The following is a 26,338-nucleotide window of genomic DNA, read 5'->3' as shown; positions in this document are numbered from 1 at the left end:
GAGTAGGAGGAGAACTGAGGGGCTGAGAGCTGCTAGCACTTTGGAAGCCTTGCCTGCCTGCCATGCCAGCTTTGATAGTCTTCGAAGTGTGTCAGGGTCCCATTTTCAGGGTGATCACACCATGGTTCAGAAAAGCACAGTGCCTTCTCTGAGATCATGTACTCAAGGAGAGAGTTTGAATTTAAGCAGGGCTGTCTTCATTCATAGACTACTCTTTTGGGAGAGAAGGGTATGCTGGAGTACTAGTTCAGGGGGCTGCTAGCTATAAGAGCTGCATAGCTCTGGGTCATTTAAATAGTGACCAGAACCTTTTTTTCTATCTGTTTTGGCTAGAGACATGGATCTTGGTGCCTCAGTTTATAGGCAAAAAAGAAAAGTTTCTGTGGAGTCCATGAGCTCTTATAATTCCTCAGAATGACTCATGTTGCAAAGGGACCTAGCGCCTCTGCCAACAAACTGTTCTGGCCAGGGCTGAGTCAGCCCAGCCAGTGGGAGCTACACTGAGCCTGTGGCCATGGGCAAGGCAAATATGTAGCTCTGTGGTTATGGCCTTCCAACAGGCATGTGAACTGTGGGAAGCACAGGAGCATTCTGTACCTCTGAACTGGGAGGAAGGACTAGAAAAGGAGGAGTGGCAACCATATTGGGGACGTGTTCCAAACACTGATACTGGGCCTTTGTTGTCATGAGAGTATTACTTCCATTGACTTGATGGCTCCATCTCTTTCTTCATGTCTTAATCACTCACACTCTGTTATTTCTGTCATATCTACTTGATTGCCATTATAGGGCTAGAGCAGCCATCTGTGAGCAAATGGGCATGGGCGTGTTCCAGTAAAATGTTGTGGTTCCATCTTGGCCCTTTTCAGCCACTATAGTTTATTGTAATAAACACCATGGACTGGTGACTTGTAAGCAACAGAAGTTTGTTTCTCACAGTTCTGAAGGCTAGAAAGTGCAACACCAAGGTGCCGGCAGATTTGGTGTCTGGTATGGGCTCACTCCTCTGTTCATAGATCTTGCTGTGGAAGGGGCAAGGCAGCTCTCTAGATCCTCTTTTATGAGGCTGCTAATCCCTCTCATTGGGCTCTATCATCACAAAGTAATCACCTCCATTAGGTCCTACCCCTAACACCAGTGTACTGGTGATAAGATTTTCAACATGTAAATTTGTGGGGGGACACAACTATTTAGACTGTAGCATGTATTGTAATTTGAATTTCATGTAATTTTTACTTGTTTCAAAATATTTCTATATTTTTCCAAACATTAAACAAATCTAGAAACCAATCTTAGCTCTCAGCTGCACAGAAACAGATGGTGGGCTGGAAGTGACCACAGGTGAGGATTTTCTGACCCTTGATTTGGGCATAGTTAGTTTTTGATCAATGACCTCATTTAATATGATTTGATTTTATAATGTAGCTATTAAAAGTAAACGGGGATCATATGTCATTGCTGTACCTCCTCTTTTCCTTTACTTACCATTTAATCGGAGCATTTATCCTGTAGGTTCTAGCTACAAGCATTTTTCACCTTTGGATGTGATTACATCCTGACAAACCCTTGGGAAAGCTGAAAATATCATAAGTTGCAAATGCATGGGATATACCTGCCTACTGACCATCATCTCTTGGCCTCGCCTGTCCTAACTGCTCAGAACCCTTACATTATCTTGCTGCTGGGCAAACTTATCTAGCATAAAGCCTAGTTTATAAAGAAGTGCTAAATATTTCACACAATATATTGACTACTGTACTAAAAGTGAGGCAGACTGGTTGAACTGGGTATGCTTTCACACTACACTGGAATAAAGAATTTGCAAGTTGAGAACTGTTTGTGCCTTGTATATGAGAGCTCAAGGATGTAATATAGGAACAGAGTGGTGCATAGTGCCCGGTCACAAGAGTGTTCATTACATGGTCATTTTTGGTTTCTCTGTTTCCCTGGGCAGTGCTTTGAATCTGCCAAGAGCAACACTGCGGCCTGACTCCAGTGGAGATTGGGGTGCAGCTCAGCTTCTCTTTGGAGACAAAGTACAACTGCAGTCAACTTGGTGAGTAATCCTTTTGTTTATGGTGAGTGGTACATCTAGAGAAATGTCTTGAAAGTGTACTTTAGAAGCAATACTAGTAACTTCCATCAGAAAAACCTTGAGCTGTGCCCATTAGAGCTGAGGGACACATAGCTGTGCCCATGTCTTTACAGATAGTCCATATAGAAGTCTCATGCAGCTCTGTTCTTGTGGAAATGTTGAACACTCATCTGACTCTTATTCCCATTTTGAAAAATGAGTTATGTTCCATAAAATACTCAGGAGAAATGCAAATTTTACAGAAATTGTTGTGGGAAGCCAGGAAGAAGTCTCCACAATGCTTTTGTATTGCAAAAACATAACATCTTAGTAGACATGTTTTTATTCCCACAAAGTGTTTCTCTTTTGCCAGCTCTCTAGTCTCCCTAGCTTCTCTTCCTTCAGAGTTCTGTCCATTTACCTGAGCAATTTCACTCAGCATTTCATGTGTATGTTGCCTGTGTGTGTGTGTGTGTGTGTGTGTGTGTGTTGTGTATGTATGTGCTTGTGCTTGTACTTGTACTTGTCTTGGTTAGTTTCTCTTGTGTGTGTGTGTGTGTGTGTTGTGTATGTATGTGCTTGTGCTTGTACTTGTGCTTGTCTTGGTTAGTTTCTCTATTGCTGTGACAAACACTCTGACCCATACCAACTTGGGGAGGAAAGGGTTTATTTGGTTTACATCTCCTGGCTCACAATTCATCACTGAAGGAGCCCAAGGTAGGAACTCAGGGCAGGAACCTGGAGGCAGGAGCTGAAGCACAGACTGTGGAGGAACACTGCTTACTGGCTTGCTCCTCTGGTCTGTGCTCAGCCTGCTTTCTTATACAACACAGGCCCACCTGCCCGGGGTGGCACCACCCACACTGGGCTGGACCCTTCCACATCACCCAATAATCAAGAAAATGCCCTACAGACATGGCCATAGGCCAGTCCAATGGAGGTAATTCCCCAATTGAGGCACCCTCTACCCAGGTGTGTCAAGTTGACAACTAAACCTATCCATCCAGCATAGTGCTCATGCATGAATGTGTGGAGGCCAGAGGAGGATGCTGGATGTCCCACTCTGTCAGGTCCATTCTTATTCCCTTGAAGCGGGTCTCTCATAAACCTGGAACTAGGTTGGCTGGCCAGCAAGCCCTAGTGATCTTCCTGTCTCCGTCACCCTCCCCCAGCACCGTTACTGGCATGGGTGGTCACACCTTTTCATGTGGATGCTGAGGATCTGAACTCTGGTCCTCATGCTTAGGAAGCACTGTGCTATCTCCCCAGCCCCAGCATTTTCCACTCTAACCCAGACTATCTTGCAGGGATTATGTCCCTTCTTCCACACGCTCATCTCTATATGTTCCTTTGATGATAGTCTCTGAATGGTACACTGTCATAGCTTTTGCCTCATCAAACTTTTAATTTTCTATAGTAATTGAAGATGATTTTTCCAAGGAAACTATTCTAAGTCGACAGCTTTTTATCCTTTCAGCATTTGATTAGGTGATTCTACTGTCTTTTGGCTTTATCATGTCCGGTGGAAATGCTGGACAGACCGTGGTTCTGGTGTGGATCCTTCGTTCTCTCCTGTTGCTTCATCCCATTTCTCTGGCTTTGATGTTTTATACTGTCACATGATGTATTTAGTATATGTGATTAGCTTTTGAAAAATGACTCTGGAGTGTTATTATATTCCTTGTGGATTCATGTCTTTCATTAGTTTTATAATTTTCTCAGGTACCATCTCTTCAGAGTCTCCTCCCCGTTCGTTCTGTCTTCTACAAAACTCTGAATATACGTTGGAATTTTGTTTCGTCCTTTCCTCTTATCATTTTCAGTTTCCTCATAGTTTTAGACTTATTCTGGGTATTTCCCTCAAATCTCTATTCAGCTCAATAACTCTTTTCTATACTCATGTTTTCCTTGCTGTTTATCTATTTTTTAACTACACATATGTATATGCATAAATTTTATGTATACATATGGTTTAGATATGATTTCAGTTTTGTAAATTCTACTTGACTGTTGGTTAAATTTTTTTGCTGATCCTATTTGATAATTTTTTTGTTCATTTTTCTGTAATTTTTATAGCTTTTGACATTTCATTCACATTTTAATTTATCTATTTTTATTTTTGTATTTTTATTGTGATTAAAATATATACAGGATGAAACTTACTGTTTTAGCTAAATTTAAGCATACAATTCACTGATACTAAATCTATGTGTGCCATACACAGCTATTTTATACTCTAAGTTTAGTAATTCTATTATTTGATGATCTTGTGGGGTTTAAATCATGATTGTTGTTTCTTTTTTTTTAAATTCAAAACATAAAAGAATTTAAATGATTTATTTACTTTATTATTTATTTTTTCTCTTTTTGAGACAGGGTCTCTTGGTAGCTCCAGCTGGCCTGGAACTTGCTATGTAGACCAGGCTGGCCTTGAGCTCAGAGATCCCCTGCCTCTGCCTCCCAAGTGCTCGGATTAAAGGCGTGTGCCACCACACTTGGCCTGATTGTTGTTTCTTTTGATTCTCAGTTGTGGTTGTTGGTACCTAAGGATTTAGTTAATTTTTCTCCTCTTTTTTGTGTGTAGTGTGTGTGGTGTGCATGCCTGTATGCATGTCCACATGTGTGTGGGTGCATGTATGTGCATGTTTATGTTGGGTGTCTGTGTTGATTGGTCTCCACCATATATATTGAAGTAGTGTCTGTCAGTGAGCTCAGAGCTGGCCAGTTCATTTGGTCCAGCTGATCAGCCTACTGTGGGGATTCCCTGTCTCTGCCTCCCACACACTGGGATTACAGGTGAGCTGCCATACTCCGTCGACATTTACTTGAATGCTGGGGATCTGCAGTTTGGTCCTCCCTCCTTACCCACTGAGTCAGCTTCCCATGTCCTCCTATTTAACCCATGGGAATCGCAGGCAGTGAATGCTTTGTTCTGGAGAGGACCTGCATTTCTTCTGCCAGATATTTATTTTTTCAGTGTGGGGCATTTAAGATTATCTGGGCAGTGGAAATTGAACCTGGGACTGTGAAAAAGGTCCATAATTATAGTTTCCCTAGAGACGTCACCATTGTTTTTATTATTCCTATTGCTCATGTTTTTCATCTGAGGCTGTGCTGGAGATTGTCCTCTGGCAGGTTTAGCTGGCAGATGTAGTCTACTCTTTTTCTGTGGAGAGTGAGCCTGTGTTAGTTACTTTTGCGTCCCTGTGATCAAATTCTGATATAAACAGCCTAAGGGAGGAAAGGATTATTTGGGATCATGGTTTAAGGGGGTTTAGTCATTCCTGGCAAGGAAGGCAAGGCAGAGTTCATGGCAGTGTGAGTACGAGGCAGTGGTCATTCACAGCGTGGTAGATGGGAAGCAGAGACAACTGGTCAGAATCAGGCTGACGAATACCCTTCAAAGTTCCACCTGCATGACTTCCACCAGCTAGCCTCCGTCCCCTAAAAGTTCCCAGTTCTCCACAATAGAGCCTCTAGTTGGGGAACAGTTATCTTATACCTCATGCTGTGGGGTATTTCAGATTCAAACCGCAATAGAGCCCCTTTGAAGGCTTAAGCTTTATGTGAGTCTTAGCTTCACTTTCCCTCTTTGTACAGGCTCCAAAGACTACCTTTCCTGGAACCACTGTGAAAGATCTTCTTAAGGGTCAGATAGTATATATTTTAGGCCTGTGGGCCATATGGTGTCAGTTGCACCTGCTGAACCCTGCTGTTGTAATACAAAAGCAGCCACAAACCATATGTAACTGAAAGGGCATGGCCATGTGCCAATAAAACTTTATTTACAGAGGCAGGTGGTTGGCCTGCACATTGTTTTGCTAACCCCGCTCTAGAATTCTGGCATGAACAGTTATTTCCTGAATAGCCCCACCTCCTGATTAAAAAAAAATGTGTTAATTCATTTAACCTTGTAATTTCTCCAGCATCATAGTGTTTTGTAATGGAGAGATTTTCAAAATATCTAGGCTTCTATCGTTCCAGTAGCAAAATCTAGCAATTTCTCTTTTCCCTTCAGTTTACATGTTCACTCATCTAAACAAAACCTAGTAAGTTAGCTACATGACACCATCTGTTTTCCTTTGGCATCTCCCAAGTCCTTAAACATCACGTCACACCAATTTATAGCTCCTTCCCCTTCTGAGAGCTTATAGTCTCATAGCAACTTTCAAGATTCTGCTTTCTTTTCTGTCAGGTCAGAAGATGGTGCATAGATGGTTTTGACTTGTAATGGTTTGACTCATGATCTTTTGGCTTTATAGTGGTATGAAAATATACTCGTAAATCATTCTATTTTTCACTTTCAGTACAGTATTCACTTAATTATCTGAGATACCAACACCTTATTATAAGGGGTTTGTGTTAGATGATTTTGACCATCTGTAGATTAATGTGCATGTTGAACACATGTAAGGCAGTCTGGGTTAAGCTATGTTTGGTAGGTCAGGTGTACCAAATGCATTTTGATACTTTTAACTTGATACTTTTAACTTTAACTGTGATACTTTTAACTTATGTGTGATGGTTTTATTGATCTGTAACCTTACTGTAAATCAAAGACCATCTGTAGAAGAGACTGGGGTGGTGGCTGGATAGTTTTAGTGTCAACTTGACACACCTGGGTTGAGGGAGCCTCAATTGGGGAATTTCCTCTATTGGACTGGCCTGTGGCCATGTCTGAGGGGCATCTTCTTGATGAGGGAGGCCCACTGTGCGGTGCCACCCCTAGGCAGGTGGGCCTGTGTTGTTTAAGAAAGCAAGTTGAACAGGGGCCAGGGGAGTGCGGGGGTCTCTCCCTCTCTTTGCGGGTCGTTGGCCACCGGCCCATGAGGGCAGGGGGAGCAGAAGCGACGAACGGGGTCAGGATGGCCAGTGAGCACTGACGGAAGAAAGCAAATCAGGGCAGGCTGGTCCCAGGCATAGTGAAACAGCAGTGACACAGCTCCAGACACAGTGAAACAGCTCCGCTTATTCAGTGGGAGAACTAGAGAATTATAGTGTGGAGGCAGCAGCCAAAGCCTCAGCTGATAGGTGCTCATAGTGTGCTTTATCTACATGTGGCAGTCAGGTTCCTGCCCTGAGTTCCTACCTTGGGCTCCCTGATGAACTACGACCTGGGAGATGTAAGCTGAATAAACCCTTTCCTCCCCAAGTTGGTAGTGGTCAGAGTGTTTTGTCACAGCAATGGAGAAACAAACTAGGACAGGTGGTATGTGGGAATGTGGCCCTCTGCCTTCTGTGAATTCTTTCAGCCATGTTTGCTGGACCTCTTCTATTGCCTGTCAGTGCTCTAGGGGTTGATACACAGGTAGAAAAGACAAGACAGAAAAAAAACTCTGCTGTCCTGGACCTGGCATTCTATTACAAGGATACAAAAATCATAAATTCATTAAAAGGGACACTATCAGGAAACAAGAGAGCTGTGTTGAATATTAAAGAAGTCATATTAATGGAGAAATGGTTTTAGGTGAGATGTGGGCGTGGGCTGGAAATGATGCTTGCTTGGAATGGTATTTAGGACAAATCACGTGAAAATTGGAGGCAGGGAAGAGAAACAGTTCCAGAGTTTTTCAGAGGTCAGAAAGAACACAAGTGTGGCTGAAATACAGCAATAGTAAAATCGAAACAAAAAGGACTGAAAGAAAAGGGGAAATGAGAATTCAAAGAACAGAAGGACTAGCCCAGGAGTACAGGAAACAGGAGCCCAGGATGCCAGGTACACAGCAGTTGTGGAAAGCAATCGATCCCCATTAGAGTCAGAAGACCAAGGGACCAATAAAGAATGTCTAGAATAAAAAGGGCTTCAGGACACACATTAAATGATGGAGGACCTGGATAGATTTCCTTCCTTCCTTCCTTCCTTCCTTCCTTCCTTCCTTCCTTCCTTCCTTCCTTCCTTCCTCCCTCCCTCCCTCCCTCCCTCCCTTCCTTCCTTTTGACAAGGCCTCACCATGCAACTCTGGCTGACCTAGAACTCACTATGGAGACCAGGTTTGGCCTTGAACTCAGAGATCTGCCTGCTTCTGCATTCTGAGAACTGCGATTAAAGGTGTGTGCCATCACAGGTGGTTCATAGATGGTTTTCTTAAGATATTTGCACATGTCTTCGTTTAAACTGAAAATGGAAAGGTAGGGGCTGGAGAGATAGTTCAGTTGGCACAGTGCTTGCTGTGCAATCATGAGGACCTGAGTTCAATCCCTAGCACCTATGTAAAAAGCTGGGAACCCCAACGTGCATTTATAATCCCACCACTGGGAAGATGGAGTCAAGTGCATCCCTGGGATTCACTGGCCAGCTAGTCAGCCTAATTGGTGAGCTCCAGGTCCCAGTGAAAGATCATATCTCACAACAAAACAAAAGATGGACAGTTCCTCACATATGACATCTGAGGTTGACTTGTGGCCTCCACATGCATGTACACACACAAACATGCACTTCCCCAATCCCCCATCTACATACAAGAAAATGGAAAAGCAGAAATTGAGAGAAAAGTAAAAATTTTGTAAGAAATTTGTAGTCTAAATATGGCATGGTTCAGCGCAAACGATCTAATTTAATAGAAAAATGCGTAGGCCACACTCCTTGGGGCAACACAACTGTAGTGATCCATGCTTCATTTGCTTCATTAAGTTTTGTTTTCTCTTTCAATATCTTTAGTTAACCCAAGTGTGGTAGTTTATGCCTGCAATCCCAGCAATTCAGGAAGCTGAGGCAGGAGGATTATCATGAGTTAGAAACCTGAACTATAGAGTAAGACCATTTCTTACCCCCACCCCCACCAAAGAAAAGAGTTTTATTGAAATGTCACTGATGGATAAATAAATACGTATATATTATGTATTTATATAAATATATATTTAAGGTATGCAGCTTGGTGTTTTGATATATGTATACATTTTGAAGTGACCTTCATAATGAAGGTATTTAACGTGTCCCTTACCTCTAATTGTTACCTCTGTGTGTGTGTGTTATGCAATGACTTTTCAGTGACAATGGTTCCAGTCCTCGGGGTTGCAGTAGGTAGTACTTATGCACCTTTAATAGCAGCGTAGATGTGATTTCCAAGTTTAAAGTCTTAGACCAAGCTATATTGATTGACAAAGCAAGAAAGACCCTAGCACCGTTGAGGGCAGTGGTAAGCATTTTAAACCTTGGGCTGCGGAGGGCTGAACATAGCTGGTTGGACTGGGGTCCCTACAGGGATGTCTCATAGGTAGTTACTTTCCTTTCTGAGGTAGCAAGTCTAAGGGTGAGGAACTGAATTTAAACTAAGCTTTAAACGCTTTGATACACTTTAAAACTTTGCCTGTGCCATTCATTACTTTAGAAAAAGTTATTCTTTGGTTCTTTTATGACACAGCTTTCACAGAACATTTCCTACATTCCATATGGCAGGCACTCCATTTCCATGTGGCTTATATTCCAGTGGAGAATATCCTTTTTATAAACATCAAAATGACACAAACCAGGGCTGGAGAGATGGCTCAGCAGTTAAGAGCACTGATTGCTCTTGCAAAGGACCCGGGTTCGATTCCCAGTACCCACGTGGTGCCTGCGAACTGTCCTTAACTCCAGTTCCAGGGGAATCCGAAGCCCTCTTCTGACCTCCGTGGCATTGCATGACACGGGTGCACTCACATACATGGAGGCAATACGTTCATACATATAAAATAAAAATAATAAATAAAATATTACAAAAAGATTTTAAAAATGACACAAACCAAAGCTGAACAGAGTGACATACAACTTTAGTCCCAGTACTTGGGAGGTAGAGGCAGGTGGATCTCTGTGGGTTCAAGACTTGCCTGGTCTACATAGTGAGTTCCAGTCCAACCAGGGCTAGAGAGTGAGGCACAGATCTCATTCCTGAGCTGCAGTTCTGCACGTCAAGATGCCAAATGGGCACCTCCAATCTAGTTCGACCTTCCTCTAGGAATGCCAGCTCTATCAGAGGACACTCTGCCCTCTTCCAACTTCCTCCTTGTCACCGTTACGCTTCAAGGGGCAATCAACCACAAGGCTTGTCAACTCTATCCGTTGTAGAGAGAGCCCAGTTGCTCCTGGGTGCTGTGCCTACTACTGTTTCTCAGTGCTGTCTACAGTCTCTCACTTAGATAAGTGCAGCACGTCCTTTGTTTCCCTCTGACCTGTTTCCACATGGCAGCCAGAGCCTTGTTTCAAACAAAACAAATCGTTTCATTGATCTGCCTAAAGGTTTTCTAGGATGTCTTAAACTGTTTTGTGTCAATAAAATACCTGAGACAGGGTAATTTATAATGAACAGAAATCAATTGGCTCATGATTCTGGAGCCTGGGACATCTGTGATCAAGCCTGACACCTGATGAGGACCTTTTGGCTACATCATTCCCTGGTGGAAGGCAGAAGGAGACTGAGTGGCATAAGAGAATGAGGCCACTTCTGTAAGACTTTTTATAATGGTATGGATCTCTTCATGGGAATGGGGCCCTCATGGCCTAAGCCATGCCCACAGGTTTTGCTTCCCACACTGTCTCACTGGGATTAAGTTTCTACACACCTGAATTCTGGAGGCTCAGTCAACATTTACTTTTCTCTTTGTGTGTGTATGTGTAGGAATGTGTGTATGTCAGGGGAATAGGTGCACATGTGGGCATGTGTACATGTTCACATAAGTGTGTGTACGCATATGTGTGTGTCAATGCATGTGGAGCCAGAGGTCAACTTCGTCTGTTGACTCTCAGAAGCTGTCCACCTTGCGTTTTAAGACAGAGTCTCTCTTTGGGACCCGTGACTCGCTGCCTATGCTAGGCTGGCTAGCTAGGGAGCTCAAGGGATCCATCCTTCTGTCTCTGACTCACCAATGCTGGAATTATAAATGTGTGCAGTGTGCCTGGATTTTTTTTACGTGAGTGGGGATCAAATTTAGGTTCTCATGCTGTGGAGCAAGTATTTCACCACTGAGCTGTTCCCTAGTTCCAACATGTATTTTTTTGTGATACTAGGGGATGAACCCCCTCACACAGACTAGGCAAGTCTTCTACCACCAGGTTACACTCCCAGCCCTGGGGACACATTTAAACCATAGCAAATGTCTTTCCATGACCTATGAAGAAAGTTCAGATTCTGTGGCAGGACTTGCCACGTCTCTCCTTTGCTTATACATTTACACATACATACTTGGGCCTCTGTGTATACATTGCTCTTTTTTATCTTCTGCTAGTCTTTTCACCCTGCCTGTCTGTCTCCAATGCCACCTATGTTGCTGGCAGGGTATAGCCCTCACACGTGGCCTGAGGATCTGCTTGACTTTGTGCCAGTTTGACTGTGCCTGGGGCAATAACTACCGAGTTCCAGGCTGGGGTCCTCCCTTTTGGTTTTAATCTTCTGGTTTCTTAACCCTTCCATGGTCAACAAGTAACTTAACGTCTTGGAAGTTCTTTGAGCACCTGTAAGAAGGGAGCCATTAGAAACATACCCCAGGGCTGTTGGAGACCTGTGACACAGGCCAGAGCTTCTGGCACCATGGTTCTCACAATCCACCCTTGCTTAAGGAGGTTCTCAGGGTGGTCCTCCCAAGCCATTCTTTCTGCCCCTTGATGATTGATGACACACATCCATTTTTATTGTGATCCTTGTAGATTGTCTGCTCTGTTTGAGTTCTACCAGTGTGAGTGCGGAGGGAAATCATTCTGTTTCCCACAACATTCCTAATGTTCCTATATAGCTCAATAATGGGAGGAATAAAGGAAGGAAGGCGGAATGCATGAGGCAGAAACAGAATGTAGCTAATCTGACTTGACCTTGGGGAAAATGTGCTGCTGATTGTGAGGGTCATGGGATCCTGGCATGCCTAAGTAGGACAGATCTATCTCTAGGAATACATTCTGTAGTTTGGAATACATTCAGTAAGTGTATGCCTTTACTGATTCTTTATGCTTATTTCTAGCTTAAAGAACAGTCGAGGACATATCTACATGTCCAAATGGCAAGACTGCTTCTACCACAGGAAAGCACAGAGCTCTAGGGCTGGACCTGCACAGCAGTGTGTCTCAGCTTTCTCTTCCGAGGCAGTGCTGTTTGTTCATCAGCTCCCATGCAAACCTGCCACAGGGCAGCCAGCCCACCTGCTGTGTGGAGTTGCTTCCAGCAGAGGCTGGCTGACATCAGGGCTGGTATGACAGGAGCTCAGGCAGTGATTTGGCTCCTTTAAGAGCAGGGACAGGCTTCTAGAGTCCTGGGACTCCCACTGCTCACAGCTAGCAGCAGAGCCCAGCTGTCTGTAACCCCCTGGGGACTTCACTGTGTTTACGGAATGGTCATATGGTAACCTCTTCCAGCCCATGGACAGGCTGCTCAGTTACCTCATCCACAGTCCAATGACTTCATCCACGTAAAATGTAGCAAGTGTGAGCCAGGAACAGTGTAGGCCAGAATTTCGCTGGAGCCCAGGAGAAGCTGGGCTCCACGTGGGCTCAGGGAATCAGTGGAGAGCTGTCCACCTAGTAACCATTCCCATCTGGAAGCAGCTCTGAGCCATGTGGTGAGTTTTCCATGGAGTGGAGGTGCCTGTGTCTGCCCACATCTGAAAGTTGCCTATCTCAGGTCATGTGTACCCCTCCTCATTCCCAAGAGGGGCCACTGATTACAGACTTGTAAAGTTGCTGTCGCCTAGATCCTTAGCCAGGCACCTCTAGGACACTGCTGGATAAAACAGAATGGAGATCACACCCTGCAAGGAGGGTCAGGAGAGAAAGGCACACTGTCTTCTAGCTTGGAGCCTGACTTGATATTGCTTTCATTGTTTATCACTTTCTTTGAATTATATTTGCTCTCCTCTTCCAAAAACATTGCATGTGATGACTAGGAATATAAAATAAATTACCTTTGCCATAGGCTGCTGGGTTTATTAGCCCCTTTCAAGCTCTTCACAAGGTAAAGGACAGGCTGACCTACAGTTGACTCCTCCTTCCAATAGGATCCTGTGTGTGCTCTGTCTTTCTCTCTTTATGTAACAGGAGCTCTGCTATTTGTGCATTTAACAGCATAACCCTTTGAGTTACTTCAGAGCTCTGTGTTCTTTTCTAGAGTTCTTTCATGATGGCATTTAATTTTTGTTTTCCAGAGCTGGGGACGTGGCTCAGTAGTACAGCATTTGCTTAGCATGTGCAAGGCCCTGAGTTCCATCTCTAGCACCATAAAAGAAAAATAAACAAATAAAATAGTTGACCTTTCTTGAGGCATAATTGGCCATTAAAAGTTGTATTTATGCATACAATAGAATGCCAGCCTTTTTTATTCTTTTTGCTATGCTAGAGATCAAATCCAGAACCTCAGAAACTGGAGGCAAGTCCTCTACCACCAAGTCACACGTCACATTCCCATCCCCCAGTGTGTATACAGTGTGAAGTGATTACCACAATTAAACTGATTAGCATATCCACCACCTTGCGTCCTTATCAGTGTGTGTGTGTGTGTGTGTGTGTGTGTGAGAGAGAGAGAGAGAGAGAGAGAGAGAGAGAGAGAGAGTGAGTATTTTGAATATATATTCTCACTGAGAGAGAGAGAGAGAGAGAGAGAGAGAGAGAGAGAATATTTAGGATCTATTCTCAGCAGTTTTCAAGGGTTCATTCTAGTCACTGCCACAGCTATGGGCAGTGTCCCGCACAACAGACCTCCAGAACCTTGTCATCTCAACTGAAATGTCATCCCTTGTCATCCCTTTTACCAAATGTTTCACATTTTAAGGCATGTGATTTCTGTGACACATATTATATATATTTGAAAAAGAAAACACATGAGAAAACGGGGCCAGGAAGTGAAAATGAAAGGAACAACACAAAAGTTAAGTAGCCCCAGAGGTCAAGAATGTTTTTGGATAATTCTTTACAACAAAAGAACTCTTGAGGGGAAGGAAGCTGGCCATTTTCAAGAGCAAATGTTAATAAACTCATAGTCATCCCCTAATAGAGATCAATTAGCAATATAGAATCCTTAGCCCTTGTTTTTTTAAGATGTAGGACAAAACCAGTTGTTAGGGTGGTATCCGAGTCTTGAGGGGTTTAGAGGCAAAGTCTTGTTTCTAATGAGCAAAAGAGCAAGGGTCATTATTTCCATGGTGTGTTTGCTGTTGACTCCTAGGCAAGCACTTGACATATTCTTTCTTGTTAGAAAGCCTGGAGCAACAGTGATGAACATGCAAACATTGCTCCAAAATCTGGGCTCCAGGCAAGTCCTTCTGCGTGCAGACGAATACTCCTGTGAGCAAACTGCCTCCCAGCCTGACCAGAGCCACCTCTGCTTCTGGCAAATGGCTTTTCAGAGTAAGGTAAGCACTGTGGAGAACCAGAGGCTGTATATTTAAACAATTACCAGCCTGTGTGCGCCTCAGCCTCCTGCTGCATGGTCCCAGCAAGATGGTGTAATACGTGCATTTTACATATCAATGGCAGAGGAGGCTGTTTCCAGATGGCGGTACCTATTTCAAAGCCACCTTTTTATGCAGAAGGAAGACTGTGTGACCTCCCTCCAAGTAAATGTGTTTTCTAAACCCTGGGAATGAGTGCTTAAAAAAATGATCCTGGGCTATATTTCATGTCCAGTCCAACGTGTGGTGTGTGCACAGCTGTTCAGGGCTGGCATGTGGTAGCATATTAAAAGGAAGATTACCATTTCCATTTTTTTCCCCTCTCCTGAAAGCTTGATATGCATATATGAAACTTGTGGAAAAAAATAGGCATAATGAGACAGGAAAGCCAGGTCTCAAGGCACTAGTCGGCACACATCTGGAGTTTGCAGCATTCTAGAGATAGTTACTTATTCCCAGGAGCCGCTGCCGGAGTGGGAATGCTAGCCTGGTATCCATGGTGAGCTTCCCTATCTCATGGTGCCAGGTGTGCGTGTATGTTATTTCTTGGAAAGGCTGTCCTCTGAGGGGGTGGGGAGGGGACAAGAGAAGAGAGAAAGAGAAAAAACAGAAGGGAGGTAATTAGGTGCCACCTTGCCCAGTGGAGCCTGCACAGGCGTCTGAATTGAGGCTGGGTATTGGAAGGGCTAGAGCAGTCAGATGATGCACGCAGAGCCTTCTCACTGCCTGCCAAGTCCACGCTTGTCTCTATGGGTACAAGGCCAAGGAGGAGAAACCCTGGGGTCAGAAAAGATGCACAGATAACAATACCACAATATCAAGCCTTGTGACTTGCCTCTTGTGCAGTTTGATATTGGTCTTGAACTGGCAACCCGAATTCATGCTGGTTTTTTCCCCTCCAATTAAGAAGTTGGAAGAGTTCCAAACTTCATAGAGCATTATTTAGAAAAAGACTTCAAGGAATAATTTCAAAACTCTTCTTTTTTAAAAAAAATCATTTAAGTTATTTACTTTTTGATAGTTTTACTACGTAGCTCAGGCTGGACTTGAACTCTCGTTCTTCCTGCCTCAATTTCCTGCCTTAGCCTTTTGAGAGCTGGGATGACAGGTGTGTGCCACCACCCCTAGCTTAAGGGATATTGTTTGTGTTGCATAACTGACTGGCTTATCTTTATATTTGGAACTGTCTCACAATAAGATGATAATAGAGTGGCACTGGCTGGGAGGCTTTAAGGAAAGAGCATTTGTTATAGTTTCTTAGATTCAGAGGATGAGTAAAGTTTTAATTAAAAAAATTTTTTTTTCACCCACAAGAGCTGAGGTTCCAGATGCTTCGTGTAACACAATGCCCCACGGGGAGGGGAAGTGTGAGGTCCGGCTGGAGGCCACCCTTAGAAAGGGCTATAAACAGCAGCTGCTTCTATTGTGCGTGCCAAGTGCTGCCTATTACGATAGGTCTCCAACTCCTTGTTTCTTTCTCTTCAACCAGATGTGACCAAGCAGGAGTTTGTCAATTCAGAGGTGGGCCCCAGATGGTGGGAAGCCGGAAGTGGAGGGGTACAGGAGGCTCTAGGAAGGCTCTCTGCTCTTTCTCTTTAGTTCTGGCTTCCTGTCTCTGTATCTTATCTGTATTTTTTCTGTTCAGTTCTCTACAGCTGAAGTGGAGGGCGGGGAGGATGCCTGAGATGTGTGATCTGCAAGCTCAAATGTGGGTGGGCTTGTACACAGGGAGCCCTTGTGTACAATGGAGAGGTGGTGTTGGAAAAGCACTCTAAAGGGCCCCAGAGTGGGTCCCTCCAGATGGAGGGCAGGAGGGGGATAAACAAAAGAGCCCCATGCTGCTGGGATCAAGCAAGACCCAGGTGATGCAACACAAAGATTCTGGCTGGAAAAGACACAGAGCTTCACCCAGCTGCACCTGGCCAAGGCTTCATCAATCCCCAGTTGGCAGGGCATAGACGTCAACCTCAGAGTCATGCTCCTTCTAGTTAATTAAGCACGTGTGTTTACCTGTTTGCCATTTAAGAAACTATGACTTCCGACACTCTTAATCTCTAACTTTGCTCTTCTCCCAAGGTAGAGGACCTTGGAGGCATGAATAAAAACAGCTGCCTATACAAGTTGCCCCCTACTGGGGCAGCCAAGTGTCAGAAGCTGGGAGTCAAGACAGCAGCATCCTTTGCAGAAATTACTCTCATGTCCAATCCCAGTGACATGTCCGAGGTGAATGGGTCCTTAAGCAATAGCCTCTGATGCTTTGCCTTCTTCTCATGGAGGTGATGACAGTCATTGCAGGGCTCACTTCTGAGGTGCTTGACAGAGCTTCCACACCTGCTTTGTCACAGTGATTTCCCAATCACACAGCAGGGAACCCTCTCACACAGCTGGTGAAAGTAGCTGGGTGGGGAATAATTCGTAAGAACGGTAGAGCCAGATTTTAGATTGTACAGGTCATGACACAGATCCCAGGAAACGCCAGAGAAACTCCTGCACAAACAGATGTGGTAAACACAGTGTTCATTTAGATTTTTTGTTGCTGTGAGGCTAGGGGTATAGCTCAGGAATAGAGGGATTGTTTAGCATGCACAAGACCCCTGGGTTCGTTCCCCAGCACCAACAAAACAAAACAAGACAATCCTGACAGAAGGAGGAAAGATTGATTTAGTTCATAGTGTCAGATGTTTCTGTCCACCATGGCAGGGACAGCTCACATCATAGTGGCCAAGAAGCAGAGAGAGGGGTCACAGAATGGGACTGGGGCAAGATATAACCCGAGGACCATCTCCAATGGCCTTCTTCCTCCAATCAGCATAACCTCCTGCTGCCTTTTCACCACCTCTCAATATTGCCAACCATATTGTGACATCGTGCAATCAATTCGTTGATCAAGACAGAGTCTTGAGAATCTATTTTTATTTTTATGTGTATGAGTGTATTGCCTGCATGTATGTGAGCGCACCCATGTCATACAATTCCATGAAGGTCAGAAGAGGGCTTCGGATTCCCCTGGAACTGGAGTTAAGGACGGTTTGTAGCCACCATGTGGGTGCTGGGAATCGAACCCGGGTCATCTGCAAGAGCAGTCAATGCTCTTAATCGCTGAGCCATCTCTAATCACTTCCCCCCTCCAAACCCATCAGTTGGAAGCTGCCTCCCAGCGTTGCCTCAGTGTTCCTTCCATAGGAAGAAGGAAGAGGTCACATTTAATGTGACAGTCTTATATTAGCACTATTATATAGAAAAATGTCTGTGGACAGATCTTCAGTGTTCATGTAAAAAAATCACAAATATCAAAATCACACACGCATGTTAACCAAATATGTGAAGTTTGTTAAGAAAACCAGTAGTCCCATGGTCTTTGCCCTCCCTATTTAGAGCCAAACATTCAGTACAATGTTCATAGATTCTTTTTATATTTTCTTCTATATTTCTATGTAATGAGGTAAATTGTAACAGTTTAATTTTATTTCAGGCACTGTGTTACTTTCTCCTTGTTTTAACAGAATACTTGACAGAATTTAAGGGAGGAAGGATTTCTTTTGGCTTGTGGTCTCAAGGGATAGCAGTCCATCAGGGCAGGGACAGCATGGAGTCTGGGGCTGCTGGAGCCTGTGGCAAGAAGCTCCGCATACCCTGGCCTAACAGGGAAAAGAGAGCTTCAGCTGGAACAGTAGTGAATAGAACCTTCAAGACCTGCAACCAGTGACTGACTGCTGCTCAGCAACAGGTCCCAATGGCTCCACAAATTCCCCCAAACAGCATCACCAGCTGGGGACCAAATGTCCTAACACGTGAGCTTGTGGGGGCATTTTGAGTTAAAACCATAATAGGTACCATATATGGGCTTTATACTGGGGAAGAAGGACATAGGACTTCCTTTTTACTTCCTTCCTTGACAAGGAACATTTCCTATTTACCATCTTCCCAATGCAGTTTGTATTATAATTTTGGTTAGTCCAATATTCAGATCTACTGTTCAAAGCCTTTCAGCAACTATGATGGGTTTTCCTTGTCCAAATGAACATTTTTATCTCCCCGGAACTAGCAGGAATAGCCAGTTACCACATGTGACTTTTAAGTACTTGCATCACGACTGTTGCAACTGTAAAACTAATTCTTAATATTGTTTAATTTTAATTCTTTTACATCTAAATTTAAAAACTTGACAGCTTTTGAAAGCCTTTAAATATGTTTGGAATACCTTTGTTATGTAAATCACCTTTCGTTTGCAAATTTAATGAAAATTCAATATAGCTGAAATCAAGAATTTCTGAGAAATTTTGGTGTGCAAACTGAGACAGCTGGTAAGTGCAGAATACTCACTGAATTTCACATATTATTTTGCAAAAAGAACAAAATATCTCACAAATAAATTTTATATTAATCTTATGTTGAAATCTTTCTGTTTAATATTGAGTTGACTGTTTTATTAAACAACCTGATCTCAATTTTTAAAGGTAAAAACCCATTTAAAATTACACGTGGGACTCACATTGTGTTTTTGCTGGATAAGGCTGGACTGGATTACATATGTTTTGCTTGGGTTCCTGGTTGCCATGCATTCACCACCCTCTGACTGTTCAGGGCTCTGGATCTGCTGCTAACATGGCATTCAGGGCAGCCATTTTGCCTCGTCCACCCCTGAGCAGCTCTCCTGTCTGGAGGCTGTCCCTCTTTGCTAATACCCTGGGGCTGCCTTTACTGCCCTTCCATGCTAAAGCCCATTTTCCTGCGGCTCCTATCTTCTTCCTTTTTGTTTAATTCTTTTGTTTAATGAAACACCCTTTCCGGCAGTATACTGAAAAAAGTGCGTGGGAGGTTGATTTTTTTGCAGCCTCACAAATTTGAAAGTTCTACACACGCCCGTTGACATAGCAGTGGATAGGTGAGTCCGTTAAGGAGATACTTTTCATAAATGGGAAGCCATCACACTATTGTCTTATAGCTCCTACACTACCGTTGAGAAATTTGACTTGTATCCTTCGTATGTGAGCTCTCTCCCCCGAGTCTTTCTTTTTATCCCTCTGGTAGCGTTTTCTTCTCACAATTGCAGTAACTTTCATGATGCAGGTCATAACCTCCAGTTCTGGGACACGACATTAACTTACCTGATTGGTGATTTCTTCTTCATTTTCTCCATCCTTTCTCTTGGAACTTTTTACTGTTTTGATGAAATAAATAATTATTGGTCTGTGTTGGTCTTCTAGACAGCTCGTCTTTTTTTTTAATTTCTCACCTATGTCTTTTGCTCCCCTGTCTAAAACATCAGCTGAATTTTCCTAACTCTTCTGCCGAGTCTATGCTATCATATTCTTAATACCCCAAAGCTCTTTTCCTTGCTGTCTTTTTCATTGCATCCTGCTCTTGCTGTATGGGTATTGTAGTATCTATCTATTGTCTCCAAGAACAATAGTGATTGTTTGAATTTTTCTTTTCTCTTTCTGACCCCTCCTTTTCTGTTTTAGGTTCTTTAGTCTCTTTAGAAAGGTAGCAATCCTGGCTTGTTTGTGCAGTTGAACTGCCTGGGGGCTTCCTGGGGGTGGGGTCAAGCTTCCTGGCACCCTGGCTGTGGGGAATTCCCCTGGAGAGTAGCTTTAGGTGTTTCCTCTACAACTGGTCAGATTTTCCAGTCAGACTCTGCCAGTCTCCTGCCTTGGGGGTAGAAGCATCCTAGCTGCCAGCATTCTGGGAGCTGAATTAGGGAGAGGGTTTAGGATTTCAACATTTAGCCTGTGGTATTCAGCACCCCCTGCGTCTGTAAGGCTCTCCAGACAGCTGCTGGTGGCTTCTACCAGGTATCTAATTCTGCATTAGCAAACTGCCCCATGACTTGGGACAACCATTTTAGTTTTATTCATGATTTTTAGAGTCAGGCCTTCGGTGAGCTTGACTGAATGATGTGTCTGATCACATGGTTTCAGCTGGTGCAGCCTGGACATAGGGTCCACTCTGTGGCCCCCATGGCTGACACTCTGGTCCTTTCTGTTTCTGAATCTCTTTGTTTCTCTGCCTCTGTCTCTCCTCATGCTGTCTCACTTGAGAGCCGTCCATCTGGCTTTGGTTTCTCACAGCATGTGGGTCTAACTGTGGTCATAGTTCTCATATACAGCACGGGAAGCAGAGGCTGCAGGCAGGCAGTTGAAGGCTGTGTTCAGAGAGGACATGGTGTCACTTCTAGCACGTGCTATTGGACAGAGAAGTCCCAACCTCTCTTTTTCCCTGTCCTCCAGATTCAAGGATGTGAAGAAATAGACACCTGCTTTTGATGAAAGAAGAGAGTCATTTGCAAATGATCATGTGGCTGTAAGGAGTGTTATCTCTGGAGAATTTAATCTGCCTCACTGTCCAATTTCAAATTGCATTAATTAATCCATTCATTAGTGTGTGTGTGTGTGTGTGTGTGTGTGTGCATGTGCGTGTGTGTGTGTGTGCATGTGCGTGTGTGTGTGTGTGTATACATGCCATGACACGCATATAAAAATCAATGGGTGACTTTTAGGCATTCTTGCTTTCTAATATGTGGGTCCTTGGGATTCAACATGGGTCATCAGGCTTGGTGGCAAGCACTTTTACCTGCTGAACCATCTTGTTGGCCCAATTTAAATTTTTTTTAGGAACCGCAATTTTCATTCAATAGGAATATTTATTGATCCTTCTTTATAGCTGTTCTATGTAACATTCATTCAACATTGTTGAAAATCTAAATGTAAGAGTATATTGTCCCAGGCTCATTGGCACATCCCTCTAATCCCAGCTGCTCAGGAGGCTGAGGCAGGAGGATTCTTTGAGTGCAGGAATATTTTTGGGTGTATATGTGTACATTATGCATGTGAATGTATGTACGTTGGGGTATGTGTCTTTAGGTGCATATGCACATGTGTGTACATGCGTACAGGTCAGAGATTGATGTTGGGTGTCTTCCTTGTTTTCCACTTTATCCGCTCTCAGATTCTCTAACTGAGCCCAAAACTTGCTAATTTGCCAACTTGCTGAAGGAATCTCTGTCTCTGCCTCCTGGGCACTAGGATTGTAGGTGAACTGACATGCCTTACTAGCTTTTATGTGAGTGTTGGAGAGCTGAACTCTGATCTTCACACTTGAAGGATAAGCACATTATCCACTGAGTCATCTCCCTATCCCCTAAACCCAGGAATTTTATGCTATCCTGAGTAACATAGGGAGATCCTGTCTGTAAAATAAATAAATAAAAAGTAAATAAGTAAATGAATAAATGAACAAATGAATCAATAAACATTTTCTGTAAGCCTTCAAAATTTTTTCTTTCTTGTTGTGTACTGAGTCTTTTCGTGTATTCTTGGCTTTTCTTTTTCTCAGTTTGATCTCTCTTTTGGAAAGATAGCTAAATTTACTCATTTGGACACCCGGGGAGTTTTGTCAATGATTGTATTAGTTTCTGTTCATACCAATGGAGAAATTTTAAGTTTTTATTTGCCTGACAGTTTTGTTTTCCTCTTAGGGATCTATTCAACTAGAAGAGTCTTAGGGATCTATTCAGCTAGAAGATGGGTGCTGGTTGGGAGATGGTTCTTCAGTAGCCAACAGTCCCTCTGTCTCAGCTCAAGACTGAGAATGTCTCAGTTCACTGGGGAGGGTTTCCCCACCTTATGTGCTAAGTGGTCATTTTCTGTTGGCTTTGAATAGTGATTGTCAGTACTTCATATTTTTATTGTTATTTTAAAAATTATGTGCACATGTGTGTCTATGTGTGTGAGTGCAGGTGCCTGAGGAGTCCAGAAGAAGGTGTTGAATCCCTTGGAGGTGGGGATTTTGAGCCGCCCAGGTTGTTAGTACTTTGATCCGTCTTTCCATAAGCTCCAGGACTCACAGATTTCCTCCAAGTTTCTAGGCTACTGATACCAATTTTTCTTTATTTTTATGTATATAGACTTTGCTCCTCCCTTAGTATAGATCTATGGTCATTTCATTGGGTTTTTGGGAAGGGAGGACTATTAAAAACACACAAATTATCATCTTTCATTTTCATTGGTTTAGGTCAGCCAGGCTTTCTAACAAATGCTGGAAAGAGTGGACAGTTTCTTTCCAGTGGCTAAGAAGGGCAAACATCCATGGCAGTGTTGTATCCTAGGGTCAGCCTGGGAAAGACTTGGGGGGCAGGGAGTATTGTTGATAAAAAGCCCACAACCAGATCATATCCCAGAAGCTATGATCTGATTGGTCTGCTCTGGGGTCCAGTCAGCTTTTATACAAGCTCCCCAGGTGGTTTGGTTCTCAGTGTTCAATTCAGAGAACTGCAAATCTTAGGTTAGAGGTGCATTTCTGAAGCCTGTGACTACCTTTGGAAGGGGGAAGAAGCAGGAAAAGGAAATAGTAGGAGTAAAAAGGAAGATATAACAAGTGAGGAGAAAGGAAAGGGCCTGGGATTTAATGCCTGTGTTCATTCTCGACTCCACAGCTGGATGTTTTTGTAACCTTGTATTACTTCTTTGGAGCTCTATTTCACTTTGCAAAATAGCAATAATGATGCCTACCTTGTGGCTTTGAGCAAGACAAAATTGCATGTCTCTGAAAGTAAATGTTTGTGTAAAAAAAGAGCATAGCATTAAAAGAGAGAGAAGCAGTGAGAAAGAAAAACTCCCAAAACAGAGGACAATGGCTTTCCTTTTGTTGACTGTCTTCCCTTGGCCATGATTTAAAGGCCAATCACTGAACTGTCCTTTAAGGCAAGAAACTGCAGAGGACATTTCAGAAAGAGAACTCAGAATGGCCTATGTGATGCAGAAGTCTCAGCTCTTTGCAAATTTCCTTAACTCCAGAGCTATCACAATTCTATCATCACATAGATTTCACCCTCATAAGATCTTTTATATTTCCAATTGTTTTAGTTTGTTTCTATGCAAAATACCTGGCAACTTAAGGAAGGAAGGGTTTGTTTTGACTCATGTTTGAGGGGATACAATCCGTCATGGTCAGGAAGGGATCCAGCAGCAGAAGCGTGAAGCAGCTGAGAGCACTGCATCTGCAGCCAAGAAGTAGAGAACGTTGGTGCTTGGTTCACTTTCTCCTTCCATTCCGTCTGGGACGCCAGCCCACGACAACATGTGGCCCACATTCACATTGGGTCTTCCTTCTATGGTTAAACCTCTCTGGAAATGCCCTCACAGAGACACCCAGAGGTCTGTCTCCTAGATGTCTCTAAATTCAGTCAAGTTGACACTCAAAATTAACCATCATAAGTTTACTCCTTGTCCATTTGACATCAAAGACATCACTTTATAACATTTGTCCCCTGGATCCCCCAGGCTCATAGCCATCTCATAATGCAAAATATATTCAGTCCAACTTCAGAAGTCCCCATATACAACATTGGTCAAAAGTCCAAAGTGTAAGTCTTCTGAGACTCAAGGAAGTCTCTTAACTGCATGCATATAAAATAAAAATAATAAAGCTACATGCTTCCAATATACAATTACATAGAATAAACATTTCCAGGCCGGGTGTGGTGGTACGCACCTTTAATCCCAGCACTTGGGGGGCAGAGGCTGATGGCTCTTTGTGACTTCGAGACCAGCCTGGTCTACATAGTGAGTTCCAGGACAGCTGGGGCTACAAGGAGACCCTGTCTCAAAAAAGACCAAAAAAAAAAAAAAAAAAAGAAAAAAAAAAAAAAAAAAAAAAAAAAAAAAAAGGAAAAAAACCAAAACAAACAAACAACAAAAACATTTTAAGCAGAAATATTGAGTAAAAAGCAAAACAAAGTAAGATACACACTCCAGAGAGCGATTGGAGTGGGCTGAATGTCCTGAAGGGGCATGGCACCCAGGCAGTTGTGTTTTTTTTAGCAGGGAATGCCAGTATTATTCTTGTTCTTTCAAATGAGTTCTTATTTCTACAACCTAGAGTCCTTGATGGATGGGGCCTTGCCCCCAAATCACCTTTCTTTTGGTCCCAGTGCAAATTGTGAGGTTTTCTCTTGATTGCACTAATCAGATGCTTATTAGCATCTTTAAACTCACTCATGCAACTTTTCTTGCTGAACTGCACACTCTCCATATCTTTCTGCTTGATGCTGGTTATAAACCTCACTAAACACTGTGAGCCATAGCCATGTCAAAGTCTGACTGTCATGCTATCTTGAAATTTCCTCTGCCAAAAAACTTAGTCCAATACTTTTAAAACAATCTGATTTTAGATCTCAGGATATGGACAGAATGCAGTCAGATTCTTTGCTAGTTTATAACATGAACGGATTCTCATCCTGATGGAGTTCTCATTTTCTGAAACCTCATGTACCTGGCCTTAACTGTGTATATCCGTTGACAATCTGGTCCTTTGAACTCTGACCAGCATGGCCTTCTGAACTCTGTTTATGGCATTCAAGGCCTTCTGTAGCTCACAACTCCAAATTTTCCCTGAAAACAAAGGTTTTCAGAAGACCTATGAACCACATGGTCATGTTTCTCACAACAACCCACTCGTCTCAGTACTAAGTTTCTTTTTAAAAACTTCTATTTCTATTTTATGTATATGAGTGTTTTGCCTGAATGTATGTAAATTCACTGCATGTGGAGGCCAGAAGAAGGTGTTGGATCCCCTGGAGTTATGGGTGGATGTGAGCTGCCATGTAGGTGCTGGGAACTGAGCCCCAGTATTCTGCGAGACCAGCTGAGCAGTCTCTCTAGCACCAAAATAGAGTTTCTGTATTGGTTATTTTTTTTCTTGCTGTGACCAATACCTTCCAAAAAGCAACTTAAAGAAGAAAGGGCTTATTATGGCTCAGGGTTCGGAGTATTGCTATCATGATGAGGATGGCATGGTGCTGGGCATAGCTTTTTTCATGGACCTGATCAGGAAGCAGAGAAGGGGGATGTCAGTGCTCAGTTGACTTTCTCCATTTACATTCTGTTTAGCTCAGGATCCAAGCCCATCGAGTGCCATCCAAATTCTGGGTTGGCCTCATTTATCTATCTCTGGAAAAACCCTCACAAAGTTGTATCTTGTAGGTGATTCTAAAGCCAGTGAAGTTGACAATCAGCATTAACCATCACACCTGCCCATTCTCCCAAAAGACCATTTACGATATGAACTCAGAAGTGATAGACATGTAGAGAAAATTCTGAAGGTTTTTTTTTTTTTAAGTAAAGTTTTTAGGTAGTTAGACAGGCATTAGTAGCCATGGAGGACATTGAGGATGGATATTAGGGCTTTGTTGAGGCCCATTAAGCAGTAGCTATTGCCTCCTGGTCAAAAGAATGGAATTTACCTCTGGCTCCAGGTGGAGACATGACACTCTGATCTGCTCCAAAAATTAGGACACCGTGTACTATTGTCTCCTTTAAGAGTTTTCCAGGCTTCTTAGAACTTGATAACTTACAACAACGGTGTCAGCATGCATAAGACCCAGGCAAACTCAAGCAAAATCCCAACATAGAACTGGGGAAATGGCAGGAGGCCCCAACCTTAGCCAAGGAACTACTGGCAGCTGATCATGGCTGGGTGAGGGAGAGTTGATATTCTTTAAGGGAGTGATGTTAGACAGGCTGACCAGGCTCCAGTGGATGAACTCATGTTGGGTATACATCTGGGCATACAAACTTGATAGGCCTTAACATATATGACGGAATGCATGAAATCCAGTGGGCAGACTATGGGTGAGTGTAGATAGGGGAGCAGGTCTAAATATGATTAAGATGTATGAAATGCACAACAATTTGCTAAAAAGTAAAAAAAATAAAGTAGGCTGACCAGGCTCCAGTGGATGAACTCATGTTGGGTATACATCTGGGCATACAAACTTGATAGGCCTTAACATATATGACGGAATGCATGAAATCCAGTGGGCAGACTATGGGTGAGTGTAGATAGGGGAGCAGGTCTAAATATGATTAAGATGTATGAAATGCACAACAATTTGCTAAAAAGTAAAAAAAATAAAGTAAA

The 26,338-nt window shown here is 43.2% G+C and overlaps 1 long non-coding RNA gene across 1 annotated transcript in view; it reads left to right on the top strand.

Moving 5' to 3' along the window:
* LOC115071139 overlaps nucleotides 1–26,338 on the top strand; it is a 111,010-nt gene that overhangs the window by 34,485 nt on the left and 50,187 nt on the right. The gene's annotated exons all lie outside the window — the stretch shown is intronic.

This window comes from Nannospalax galili, unplaced genomic scaffold (genome assembly GCF_000622305.1).
Source record: "Nannospalax galili isolate Female #2095 unplaced genomic scaffold, S.galili_v1.0 scaffold397, whole genome shotgun sequence".
NCBI classification, from domain to species: Eukaryota; Metazoa; Chordata; class Mammalia; order Rodentia; family Spalacidae; genus Nannospalax; species Nannospalax galili.
This window is presented reverse-complemented; position numbering and strand designations above follow the sequence as displayed.